Here is a 13894-nt window from a genome sequence, read left to right as displayed (position 1 = left end):
ACTTTCCTTACATTATGAGACAATATGTTCTTTACCTTTTTCCCAATATTATGGTATTCTTTGATATTTGTTCTAACATCAGGCAGCTGCTTTTTTTTTTTTCCAGGGCAACTTCATGGCTGCTATAAGCAAGTGTGTCATAGGGCAAGATTTAAGAGGCAGTGGAGAAATAGAGGAAGCTTGGCTTAGCCAATCATCTTCCCAGCATTTCCAAAGTATTCTGAGGCCCACTGGTGAAAGTGACAGCAATAGGTGAAACACTCTGTGTTTGAGGACTTAACCATGATTATTTGGAAGAAAAGCAGGAGAGTATCTAGTGGTGTGAACAGGAAAGTTATATTCATGCATGCTGTGTAAGAATTTTGAGTTCTTACTCAAAAGGTTTTGAGTCCACCTTTCCTCCAGTGCCAGATTATATTGTGTTCATTAATGCATCAGTGCAGTTACACTTGGCGAAACTCAATTTGATTGTCATAAGAGCAGGATTAGACCATTTTCTTGTAGTGCTGGAACAACTAGAACAAGGAGCAAAAGGTGAAAGCAATTTTAAATACATACGTACATATATATAATTAATATTTCTAATATAGAACCTCATGAAGCCGTTAGTGACTTTTTGCCCTGATAAAACAAAGGCCCCAGCATTTAAAAGTTTGCACAAATGCAGTTAAAATTACAGACATGGATCATTTACAGCCTGGTTCTGAGAGACGTGAACATGGAGAGAAATGAGTGAAGTCTTTCCTAGCAAGGTCTAATGCCATTCAGGAAACTCCTCAGAAACTTAGAGATTAAAATCTTTGCTGATAAAGTACTTGGAGTTAACAAAGACTGGCAGGTAACAAGGACAGCAGGTTACTGATTTATAATGATGTTAACTGCTTATGAATGGTCCCGTTATCATCATCTGCATTTCAGTATAACCAAGTGTGGGTGAGACATCTGGGAATCAGGGAGGGATTTATCCCACTTCAAAATCTGAAATCAGGTAGGTTGTGTCAGTGGGTATCCCAGAACTCCCTTTGTAATCCCTGGAAGGCCATAAGCTACGTCTACAGTTACAAGAAGTGTGTCTTAGGGTTCATAGAAATTTGCTGAAATCATATAATCATTTAGGTTGGAAAAGACCTTTATGATCATCAAGTCCAAACACCAAGACAGCACTCTCTAGTCCACCACTAAACCATATTGCTAAGTGCTGCATCCACATGTCTTTTAGTATCTCAAGTGATGGTGACTCAACCAAAATAATCAGGGGTCTAGAAAAACAGTTATCATACTGCAGTGCTTAGCATATTTAATACCTCCAATTTATAGAAGAAATATTGAATAGTGGATTCATTATTTTATACATAGGATTTTGCATCTGTAAATTAAGAGTGGAATAGAGGATTTTTGTTCTATACACAAAGGTATAACAAGATCCAGTGCATAAAGTGGAACTTAAATAAGCTTAAGCAGGAAAAAGGTGAAATTACCTAGGGAGATATTTAAGCAACAGTGTGACAGCATAACTTGGAGTCTTTGAAAGGAGGTTAGATATTTTTCTAAATCTCTTATTTTTAATTTTGCTTCTGGCATATATATAGGACAGATTTTCTAAAAGCATAATGACAGTAGTATGTGTGCACAAGGTGATTGCAGACAGTCCCATCTCTTTGTCTCTATGTCTCCAGACAGATATAAAAGTGTTGTAGAGGACAGTTTGCTGGAAATGTTCTCACAGAGAATGTGTTTCTGCTGCTTTTCCTAAATTCATTAAGGGACTTTCTCAGGATAACTTCAGGATATCGTGAGCTGAAAAAGAGAAAGAAAACAGCATTCTCTTTAGGAAAGAACTTGGTACATTTGTAATACTGCCATCCAACTCAGAAGGATAATAAAGGAACACAAATACCCATGTAATTAAAAAGAGTTTAGAAGGGGTTGCCATAAATTAGAAGTAATGTATTTTTATAGTAAATCAAATTTTATGAAATGTCTGGAAAAATAAAATCTCATTTTATGTTTAAATCAATTACATGCTAAAATAAGGTAAAGTAGAAGAATAATGCAAATAATTTCAAGGAGGCAGCATGCTGTCGCTATGCCCTTGGAAGCCTTCACTTTGTAAATCACTGGCAGAGCTTCACCGCTAGGCTGTAATGTGGCAGAGGGCAATATCACTGTTTCTGGTTTTCTCCTTGCTCACTGCTGTTCAGTACCAGCCCTAGGGAAATATGACCTGTGTAGTTACACAGGGACACTGCTTACAAAAAGCAATCTTGGATCTGCACTCATCCAGTATTGCCTTTTATCAACAAATGTGTGGTGACATCTTAGAAATTAAGTTTCCCCTTATCATTCAAATAAACGGAAACATCTCAGCTGAGCTGTGGAAGAGGCTATTTTTCAGAGCCAGAGCTGGGCCTGCCTGGTTTGTAAGTAACTCAGCCTGCCAGTGCTGCCCACTTCTACCAGTCCTTGTTTCCATTTGTGGGGTCCCACTTGGACCCTTGATGATGCTGCTTCTTGGAGGAGAGAAAGGGAAATGGCAGCTTACCAAAGCAGCTTATAAATGACTGTCAACGTAGATGAAAGCCTTGCATAGCCATTGCAAAACTCAGGCAACATTGTGGGGAATTATGAAAGAATCTCAAAAGTTAAGAGTGCAAGAAATGTACTGAGAATAGGCAAAGATTGCTGATTACAGGAGAGTGAACACTACTGTGGAATTTATTTCTTAATTTTAATTTCCATCAGAATTACTAAGCAGTAAAGAAAAATGTTGCTGGCTCTGTCCTGATCTGTGTCCTTTATGAAAGGCAGGTCTTCTGCCAAGGTTCTTCTTTTATTCACATATACCTGAATAAATACCTGGTAAGGCTAGCTATCTTCCTAGCTTTCTCTGTGTAGCATATATGAAATTTTAATGAGGAGTTGTCCTTCAGCAGTCTTTGAAAATAACTGAGTTAAGAAGATTTGAGCTGAGGTGTAAGGTGTCATGTATATATGAAACCTGAATTAATGGCAGTTGGAAATTGCCACAGTGCCTGTTTCTCGCTCTTTTGGATCCACTTTGCAGTGTTTCAGAGATGCTGTGCAGTGCAAGTGTAGACCAGTAATAAAGTTTACTACACTAAGTAAATTTATGGTAGAGCAGCTGCTTTGTAATACCTGAGGTTAAGTTCTTACCCTTTGGCAGCTCAAGAGCCAAATAGCCAACTTAGCTTGCATGGAAGGGAGAGACGCTTCAACATACCTGACATTTCCACCAGGGTAAGAGCATGCCTGTAGGTTATTGGCTCTGTGTGACACCATGGAAGTGCATAGTCTAACTTACTACACAATAGCTTGTGCATATGCCCTTACCTTGGAAGACTCTGTGACCTTCATGAAAAAGTCACTCTGTTTAAAATGCTTGCCACATCAAAAATTTATCCTGGCTACTTTTGTTAAATGGTATATTAAGTTGTGTTAATAACTTTGCCAAAGACTCCTTGAAATTTGTCTTTGCTTCCATGCACACTTCCATGCATCACAATGACAAACTTTTTTGGGATATGACCTGAGCTGGGTTTTACGGGAGGAAAAAAGACTTTTACAGGAACTTGGAAATGCCACTTGCCACAAGCTGTTTGCTGCATCAAAAATACAAATGCTCCTTTAAATAAAGAGCCTTTATTTTTTATCTTCACAAAGTTGCCAGCTAAGTTCTTGCATACCTCTCCATATTAACACCTCACAGTGACACTTAATTGTGGATAAACAGTCTTCTGGCCTGGCTCACAACTCACCTACTTTTAGGCTGATACGTAGGCTTGTAAGTGTTGAAACTGCAGCAATAAAAATGTTGTTTGGCTCCTTTTGCCATTCTTTGAATACCTTCCAGTACTGCCCTTAAAATAGTTTGAGATGAACCAAAAACAGATGTTACTATTGACAGATGCACTTCACAGTAGCCCTTGCAGAAGAACGGTGAAATTCATAACACAGCTTGGTTTTACAACTTTGATTCAGAAGCAGCTGCTGTTCAGATATGGTTGCAGAGATGAAGGAAGGACAAGAAGGGTATTTATTCTTCGGGGGGGACACCTGGGATTAATTTTTCTACTCTTTCTTTTGCAGAAAGTGTTTTTGTAGGGAAATTAATTTTCATGAGAAGTTTACTGGTTTATTGCTCAGTCTTTTACCCCCATCTTCAAGACCTTACAGCCCTGATTTCAAGTTATGAGTCATGATAGGGAAAATTTGTCTACAGTCATTTTAATGCCTAGTAGAACTCTATAACATACAGTTAGGCACAGGAAAAAAAACACACTGTTTCAGGAAAACACAGTGCTGAAAGCAGATGAGTCAGGCTTGAGGCTGATTGGCAGAGCTGTGGGAGAAACTTGTGCACAGCATCTGCCCACGCTATTCCTGGATCTCTCCATTGCTGCTGGTGTCATTCCATGAGCATTAAATTCCCTCATTAAGATAAACAGTAACAGAGAGCGGTAGAGGAGGCCAGTGTCCTGTGAAAGATGTAGTAAGTTCAACCTGCTTAGCAATGCAAGAGCTGGTATTATCATTATTTTTCAGTATGGCTGTAGTGATAGTCTTAATGTTGTTTATTTTCCTTATCTGTATGTATATGGATAAATCGCTGGAGTTTGGAAAGAAATTCAGTAGCTTTGACTGTCTCTGTTGAGAAAAAGCATTCTCATACCAGAGAGGAAAGGCATGGACTTTTTACATTAATTCTGAACAGAGACAAAGGATTTTATTCCCTTCAGGGGAGTAAGTTTTTTGGCATCATTTTCTTCCCTCTTCTGAGAATCCAGCACAACCAAAAGGAGTGGTACTTCCTTGCTTCTAACAGTATTTGGAGTTTTAATCCTGTCTTTGTGGGAGGGTGGAATTAATACTTGGGGAAAATAAGTATTGTTGTTTGTTTCTATTTTATTCCTTTTATTTCCTTGTGGTTCCACATTGCAGTAAAGAAGAAAATGAAGGAATATTGGGGAGAGGAAGGAATGTGAACAAATCATAGAACACACCAATTTTAGTTGTTGCCACAGTGTGGCAGACACCTGCTCTTTTGAAGGGGGACAGTGAGCTTTGAGCTGCTTCCATTGGAGCTCCCGGGAAGAAGGCTGAAGTCTTCAGCTCTGATCTCTGCCAGTGTTTTGGCAGTGGCCGTGGTTTTGGCACCAAGGCGACAGGCTTGCTCCGGAGGACATCAACAAAATCACAGTGACAGCTGTGGCAGTATTGGCTGTTTGCCTATGTGAATTTAGCATCTTACACCCATGGCATGTGGTTGTTACAAACGCCACTTTAATCTGTTGTTACCTCTTCTAATTGCAAGTCACTGAAAAAGCACTGACTGAAAATGTAGTCCGCTATTTTTAAAGCCCTGAATTTCTTGAAAGCCAAAAGATTGTATATTAAATATGTCACATATTTGCAACCAGAGTAAAGGTAATTTGAAGGGGGAAAATTGGCATTATGAAGGACTTCCATACTAGACTTCATACATGTCGAGAAGAGTATCAAGTGAAGAATTTGCCATAATGACCTTATGTGCTCTTGAACTTTTAAATCCTTATGCCTGAGCAGATAAGTAGCAGTTGGTTCTACACTGATTAAGGAGCTCCATGCAATACACTTCAGATAATTCTTACCAGTAATTCTCACAGACCATGGTATTCCTTACGTGTTTGGAGTAGGAACTAGATCTCTCTATTCAGAGTAAGAGGATGAAGTGATAGGGCTTTGCATTTTCTTCACCAGTCCAGTTCAAACACTGTTTTAAGATCTAAACGTCTGGTATTGCTTTCTCCCCTTCTTCCATACCGCAGGGGATTGTTGCATAGTTTAGGATGTTCTGAGCTTTTGTTCAGCAGAATGCAGAACAATGGAAATGTGGTTTGGGATGAGAGAATACAGAACTGCTCTTTGGAAGAATCAGCTCAATACCAGACCACACTGTATGGGGGATAATACTAAAATACCAGTCTCTGAGTTCATTTGGATTGTCATACAGGCTTTGTGATTACTAGTTCCAAGCTTTTAGTACTAGGTTGCTTATTTTTCTGTGAAGTGTGCAGGGAATTGAAAAGCTGGTTAAAATGTTAGTCTGTAGGACCTTCATGCTCAAGACATGTTTTAAGCCTATGAGAGAAGTAATTGCTTAATAGTTTAACTAAAACTCATTATGAAATATTATTCTTACACCTTACTCAGTAGAACTTTTTTTTGAACTTACAGTGGTTTGTTTTCCACTTTTCTAGTGGATGGAGATACTAGTTGGCATTCTTGATCCCAAGCTGCATTCTGTGCTCCATTGCTGTCTCAGAATTCCTTAAAACACAAGAAGAAATACATGGAATAAAACAGAGCTATAACCATTGAACATGGTGTAGTGTGAACTCCCTTTTTACACACAGGAGTTTTAAACAAGAGCTTAAGCAATTCTGATGGAGCTTAAAGGGTTGTTTTACATCTTCCTGTGTCTTAAATTATTCCATTTTTAACTGTGAATTAAAAAAATACTTTTCATTCTTACAGTAAATGGTGAAATATATTTCCTATCAGGAAAAAGATCTTAAAGGCTATTCACTCAAGGTACATTAAATGAATGTGTGTGTTTAAGCTTTCGGGAATCTTTGTAGGTAGATTCTTTACTGATTAAAATGAGACTGTTGTTGCAGTGAAAATGCTTGTTTCTTGTCCTCTTTCTAAACAAATCACTGAAGTCTTCTTCCCTTCTCTTTTTTCTCCTGCTTTCATATTCATTCCTGTGATTGATCTCACTTCCAGTAATTAACCATGAGCACATTACTATTTTAATTAACTCTCTTACAAGTTAGGTAAGAATTCTATTTAATGATTCTCATTGGGAATCTTCTTTCAACTTTTCTTCTCCCTTTTGTGTAAGATATTGGTGTTATTTTTCAAAGGTAGTGAGTATTATTAGCTCCATTCTACAGGAGCAGAAAGATTCAGAATGAAATTTGTCCAAGGTTTGATGAGGTTACACTAGGGGTATGTTTTGATGGTTTGCTGTTCTAATGGCAGTGGTTTGCTACTCCTCTTTTTGCTGATCCTCTGAGTTCGATCTTCAGATGTGGTTTAAAAACTTAATCACACCAGTTATTAACGTCTTAGACAAGTAACAGTTCATAAAACTTCAGTATCAGTAAAAAGACCCCAGTCTCAATCTCTCTAATAGTATTACATGCTGAGAAAACCCTGTCTTTTGATCAGTATGGTATTTGTGTGTCCTGTATAGTGCAGATTGAATGACTAATTCCATCAGCACAGTAAAGAAGGAAGTGGTAGCTGCCACTTTTATTTTCTCTGTCCCTTTTCTGAGGCTAAATGTCAAGCTTCAGCATGCCAGCATTGTTCAGAATGAGAGTGCTTCTCTGAGAGTGTGGGAATTTTTCTGTCCATCTGCTCACCCATTACTTTGCCTCGTAGAGCCTAGCAGGGAGGGTTGGTAAACTGTGATGATAATGCTCCATTGAGGACAGATGCTCTGGGGCTACAATCATTGGTTTTATTCACATCGCTGGCAAAAGATTATTAGATGACTGCGGTTGTCAGTCGTCACTGTGTGGGCCAACATTTGAGCCGTTGATCTAGCAGCAAAAAGCATGGAATTCCTTTACCAGGCCACCAAGACAACTAGACTTTCCTGGTTGCCTTTTTCAGCACTGTGCTGGCAGTTGTGTAAGTCTGTTGAAGAGTCATTAGGTTTCCAAAGCAGGGAATGTGTTATAGTCCAAGAGGTAGGATATTGGCTTTTCCTGCGAGGCAGAAACCAGCTGTTATTACCCAGCAGGTGGTGGCAGCTGTGAATTAAAACCTGTAGAAGAACTGCTGTAATAACCAAAAGACAGAAAAACAGGGAAAGAGAAGAAACTACAATTCCTGAATGTGGTTGAAGGTGGTGGCGACATGGGCATGTACCTGTGTCCCAAAGCTGACCATCGTGGCTACCATGGCTAGAGCATACTGATATGTCCTGAGCACAGACACAGGTCACTTCTGCCTGTACAGAAAAAAAAAAAAAGCCTGATTGGCTTTTGTCTGCCTTGTGCTTAAAAGCCTTCAGTCTCCCTAGGCAGTCTGTTCCGCTGTCTCACTGTATTTACTGTTAGAAAGCTTTTGCAGGGAGCAGGGTTTCACAAGCACAAGGTGTCACCTTAATTCCCTTGCCGCAGTTGAATTGCTTAGTGTCCCTCACAGACATGGAAGACAAGTTACTCTCTTCTAGTTACAGCAAACTTGTGCGTAGAGACTGACACTGTTATGTCCTTGCAGATTTTTTCATTTAGGCTAAAAATATATAAGAAAACCCCTGCACTCTGTTTTTTTTTTTTTTAGCAGATTGTATTGTCTGGGCCTTCTGTCACTCTTCTTTCCCTGACTGGAGTCTCTTTAGATGCTCAGTGTATGGTGTGCCATGGTTTAAACTGAACACAGCACTCTAGCTGAGGCTTTGCAAATGCTGCATACAGCAGAAAGAGTTATTTCATATGTCTTGTGGTTAAGACTTTGGCTTAGATGTCCCGCTCTAGCGTTTTCCTTTTCCTTAACAATTCATTGTTTGTGTAAGTTCAGTTTGGCATGTACTGTAACTCCCAAAATACTTCTCTGTATTATTTTTTAGTCAGTTGTTCTCTCACTGTACGTGATTGCACCTGTCAGAGGATAGTATGTAACATTTCTGGCCTTACTGGATTGCATTGTACTTTTTCAGATAGTTTTGCCTTCCCTTTTTTATGGGTTCCAAAAAGCACTCAGTTGTTCCCTCTTTTCTGCAGCATCTCAGTGTTTCCTGTTAGCAATTAAGCTTCCCAGCAGCTTCATATTCCATTTAAATACTTTACGTGGGATGCATCTCTCATTCTGAATGGTGTCTTTGTAGGCTATCAGGGGATTGGGGTGTTTACAGAATAGAAATGGCTCTGGCAGATCTGGGAGGTTTGTGTTTCAGAATTGCAGGCCTCCAGTGTACACAAGTTGGTAACTAGTTTGTGCAGTCATCTATTAGGCTTGACAGGCAACTGATCCAGAGAGGTTTAAGTTAGTACAGAAGCCTATGGATAACAAAATAGAAGGTTGGTACTTCTATATGCACTTGCATTATTGTAGCACTTTACGGACTTAGTCATGAACCACATTCACTAGTGTGCTGGATAGCACAGAAATGCAGGCCATCACAGGGCCCTTACCAACCACAGCTTGAAAGTAGAACAGCGAAATAAGTTGATTTTGGAAGATTAATGATAACTACTCATGTACTGCAAGCAGGAGACAAATTAGAATGGGTAATATTTAAAACTAATGAAAAATGCAGATAAACTTTGGACACATATATATCACACAGCACATTGAAATTATACTTTCTGTCTTCACCCTGGGCAAAACTGCTTGGTGGATTAGGGTATTTTATGCTGATGTTAATTAACATTCATCATCATGGTGGAAAACAGATTGATGGAGTTGAGAGTGGAAAACAGCAATTTCATATGTTGGTGAGATTTTACATAGACTTGTTTCAGACTTAGTGTAACTAAGTTGTTCATAGGACAGGACCAGGAGCCTCTGCAAAGTAAATGAGGCTGTGTGGCCACTGCTTGGAGCAGACTGCAATTTAAAGGAAAAAAGCAAAGTAAATAATAGCATGTCTTGTAAACTAAAGCTATGACTCTTGCTTTCACTGTGAACATGATTACCATGGAAAAGTATGCATATTAACCTCTCTAGGCTGAAAAGGCTCAGCTCCCTCAGCCTTTCCACGTATGAGAGATGCTCCAGACCCTTAGGCATTCTAGTGCCTCTTTGCTGGAGCTGCTTTAGGAGCTCCATGTCTCTTGTACTGTAGAGCCCAAAAATGAGCATAGTACTCCAGGTGAGATTTCACCAGGGCTAGTAGAGATAACCTCCCTTGGCTTGCTGGCAGTGCTCTTCCTAATGCAGCCCAGGCCACCTTGGCCACAGGAGACATTGCTGCTGGCTCACGGACAACTTCTTGTACACCAGGAGCTACCAGGTCCCTCTCCACAGAGCTACTTTGCAGCAGGCCAGCCCTCAGCCTGTACTGGCACATGGGGTTATTCCTCCCCATGTGGAAGGAGGAATAACACATAGTCAAAAGGTTTTTATCTAGGCTGATTTGGTGGGTTAGTGTTTCTAAAATTGTCATTCATTGGTGAAGAGAGAGGACAATTTGAACACCAAGTGCTTTGATAAGTATCCAGAGATGCAGTTGTGAACTTGTGTAAGTGGACCATATATGAGTGGGATCGTTCAGGAGATTTCAGTATTGTATGCTCTCAGTATAAGATCAGAAGTAATAAAAAATTAAAAATTATAAAATCTGGAGGCACTCTGGAGGAATTTTTTTTCTGAAGAAACAAAGCCAGGCAGCAGTTCACTTTATTCCCAGAAACAGTTCATCCACTAATTATGAGAGCTTTTTTTTTTCTGTGGGCTTTTGTCTGCTTATGATCCAGTACAAATTCATCAGTGTGCAGTATTTACTATTAAGGGTAATTTGTAGCTTGCATCTTCATTTAGCAGTTGGTTTGATTTTATCAACACTACTCAGAGGTACTGATAGAATATAATCTGTCCTAAGGTTAATTATTTTTGCTCTATCCTTGAGACATGTCTCAGGAAATTTATGGGACCAGGGGAGCCTCTTAGAGATATTGCTATTATTCATAGTAACTAGTTTTTCAACTATGTAGATGAATGATATAAAGAAATTGATGATTTCCATAGTTCTGGCTTGCTATTCTCACAGACAGGGAAAAACTGTGGCATAAATTCTCCCTGACAGTTCCCCGAAGTGCTTGCTTTTCAGCCAATTTGTCAATTATTTTTGAAAGTAGTAGTGCATAGAGATCACTGCTGACAGATAAAAATAGACAAGATGCAGAAAAGCATCAAATCAGGCAATCGTTTACCAATAGGAACATCCATAATTTTTTCCTTGTAATACTGGTGGTTTTTGAAATGTTAGCACTCACTCTAGTTGACTTGAGATCATTAGGCAAAATGTGAACAATTCAACAAACTTGTCTCAGATGTAAGGAATTCAAGTACTAATAAATCAATAAATCAAATGTCTAAGATTGTTGCAAGCTGTCCTTAGTTTTGTGGCTTTAAAAAGAAAAGGCATTCCTCTTTTGCTCATTTTTCTCCTCTCTCTTCCAATAGTATTACAGGGATGCATCAGCACACATCTTGGTGTTCCTGTTATGAGGTAACTTAAAGTCTTGCTTATCATGTTTGTCTGGAAATTATGCCATCACTTGGAATTTTTACTGGGTTGTTTTATACTAGTTTTGGTTTAAATTTTTCCCTAAGTATTGTTACAACAGTGTCATAGAAATTCATTCTCATAATTCTTTTATTCTTCTTGGTACTCGCTGGTTGATTTTTCTTTGTTGTACAATGAGTGCTGCAAATCTGAAAACAATAGATGAGCATGAAATACTGTCTTCCAGCAAGGAGGTGGTCACCAGACACAAATGTTGAAATCAGTGGCATCTGAATCCTTAATTATTGTCTTCTAAGCTAGCAACCCAAATATTCTCTAGGATTTTAGTACTTTAGTTTATCCTTGACCATTCTCAAGGGATTTTTTTTTCCTGCTGCAGACATTTTAGTGTTTTAATGATATAGGGACACAAATGGGTAACTTTAAATTCAAGCTGAAATCTCAGAAAATAAATTATTTGTAGCTACAGTGTGAGTGAGAAACCACACAGGAAGTGCTTCCTAATGCTTTTATGTGACCTGTTTATTTCAGTAAGTTCTTCAGAATAAATATGCGCAGGGTAAGTGGTCTAGGACTGATTTTGAAAGATTCATTACCCAGTGTAGGTGATCTCTTGTTTCTTTTCAAACCAAAAAGAAGGAGCCATAGAATGGTTTGGCTTGGAAGGGACCTTAAAGATCATGCAGTTTCAACCCCCTGCCCCATCCAGGGACACCCTCCACTAGACTGGGTTGCTCAAAGCCCTGTCCAACCTGGCTTTGAACATTGCCAGGGATGGGGCAGCCACAGCTTCTCTGGGCAACTTGTGCCAGTGTCTCACCACCCTCACAGTGAAGAACTTCTTCCTAATAGCTAATCTCAGTTGACCCTCTTTCAGTTTAACACCATTTCCCCTTGTCCTGTCACTACATGCCCTTATAAAAAGTCCCTCTCCAGTTTACTTTCAAGCCCCCTTTAGGTACTGAAAGGCTGTTCTGATGTCTCCCTGGAGCCTTGTCTTCACCAGGCTGAACAAGCCCAGCTCTCTCTGCCTGTCTTCATAGGAGAGGTGCTCCAGCCCTGTGAATGAAACGTCTCAGCTATTTTTTCAGGATTGTACTAGTCACATGCAGAATTTTTGTAGGTGTTTAGTGATTTAGAGCACCTCTGGTTTTGGGTAACCAACTTGCTACCTATAAACATGGTATGATACTCTAAGGGAGAGAGAGCAGAGTGCTCTGAAATTGTCCAGGGATTGAAAGTCATATATAAATCATCTTGGCAGTGTTAAGTTGAATACATGGGTCCTCCTAGGGCATTGACGCAAGCTGGGCACTTGACATTACCAGTGTCAAGACTGAATTTGTTCTGTGCAAGAATTTTTGGATACAAGTTTACAGGTGAAATTTAAGCACCCTGAACCGTGTAGATGTCTCTGTGCAAGGGAGAAAAAAAAAGGTTGTATAATCTTTTTGAAGCTTGTAAGAGCTTTATAACAGGGCTGGGTTGAGGTAACCAAGCCAGTTTTGAGCAAGACAAAATGAGAAACAGAAAAGCTGAATGAGACAGTCACTGTTCGAGGTGAATATATCTTTTTCTCACCATGTTGAATTAGATGTATGTACCTGTAACAGCGCAAAATCATAAATAAGAATAGTTGTTGTGGAGTAACTTGTATAAGCTAAGTTCTCCCCTTACTTACCCCATGGTAAGTTACTTCTACATTTTTCTTGGAGTGTTTCTCACTACAGCTTGAGCTGATACCCAGCGTAGTAAAGATGAGTAGTGTTTACTTTCTAATGCTTACACAATATTACAGTGAGTTGACTCCTGCCAGAGTGGTTTTCTCAATTAAGTAAATCATAGAATCATAGAATAGTTAGGATTGGAAAGGACCTCAAGATCATCTAGTTCCAACCCCCCTGCCATGGGCAGGGACACCTCACACTAAACCATATCACCCAAGGCTTCATCCAACCTGGTCTTGAACACTGCCAGGGATGGAGCATTCACTACCTCCCTGGGCAACCCATTCCAGTGCCTCACTATCCTAACAGTAAAGAATTTCTTCCTTATATCCAGTCTAAACCTCTGCTGTTTAAGTTTCAACCCGTTACCCCTTGTCCTGTCACTACAATCCCTAATGAGTAGTCCGTCCCCAGCATCCCAATAGCCCCTCCTTCAGATACTGAAAGGCTGCTATGAGGTTTCCACGCAGCCTTCTCTTCTCCAGGCTGAACAGCCCCAACTTTCTCAGCCTGTCTTCATATGGGAAGTGCTCCAGCCCCCTGATCATCCTCATGGTCCTCCTCTGGACTTGTTCCAACAGTTCCATGTCCTTTTTATGTTAAGGGCACCAGAACTGCACACAATACTCCAAGTGATGTCTCACAAGAGCAGAGCAGAGGGGCAGGATCACTTCCTTCGACCTGCTGCTCACACTCCTTTTGATGCAGCCCAGGATACGGTTGGCTTTCTGGGCTGTGAGTGCACACTGCTGGCTCATGTTCATTTTCTCATTGACTAACACCCCCAAGTCCTTCTCTGCAGGACTACTATGAATTTCCTTTTTGCCCAACCTGTAGCTGTGCCTGGGATTGCTCCCAACCAGGTGTAGGACCTTGCACTTGTCATGGTTAAACTTCATGA

At 39.9% G+C, this 13894-nt stretch overlaps 1 protein-coding gene across 1 annotated transcript in view; it reads left to right on the top strand.

The window, feature by feature from the left end:
- The window catches only part of PREP (prolyl endopeptidase), a 99650-nt gene that overhangs the window by 55531 nt on the left and 30225 nt on the right, over window positions 1-13894 (top strand). The window lies entirely within an intron of this gene.

The sequence above is a fragment of the Melopsittacus undulatus genome, chromosome 3 (assembly GCF_012275295.1).
Source record: "Melopsittacus undulatus isolate bMelUnd1 chromosome 3, bMelUnd1.mat.Z, whole genome shotgun sequence".
Taxonomy (NCBI): Eukaryota; Metazoa; Chordata; class Aves; order Psittaciformes; family Psittaculidae; genus Melopsittacus; species Melopsittacus undulatus.
The sequence above is the reverse complement of the archived record's forward strand: the minus strand, read 5'-3'. Positions and strand labels throughout refer to the sequence as shown.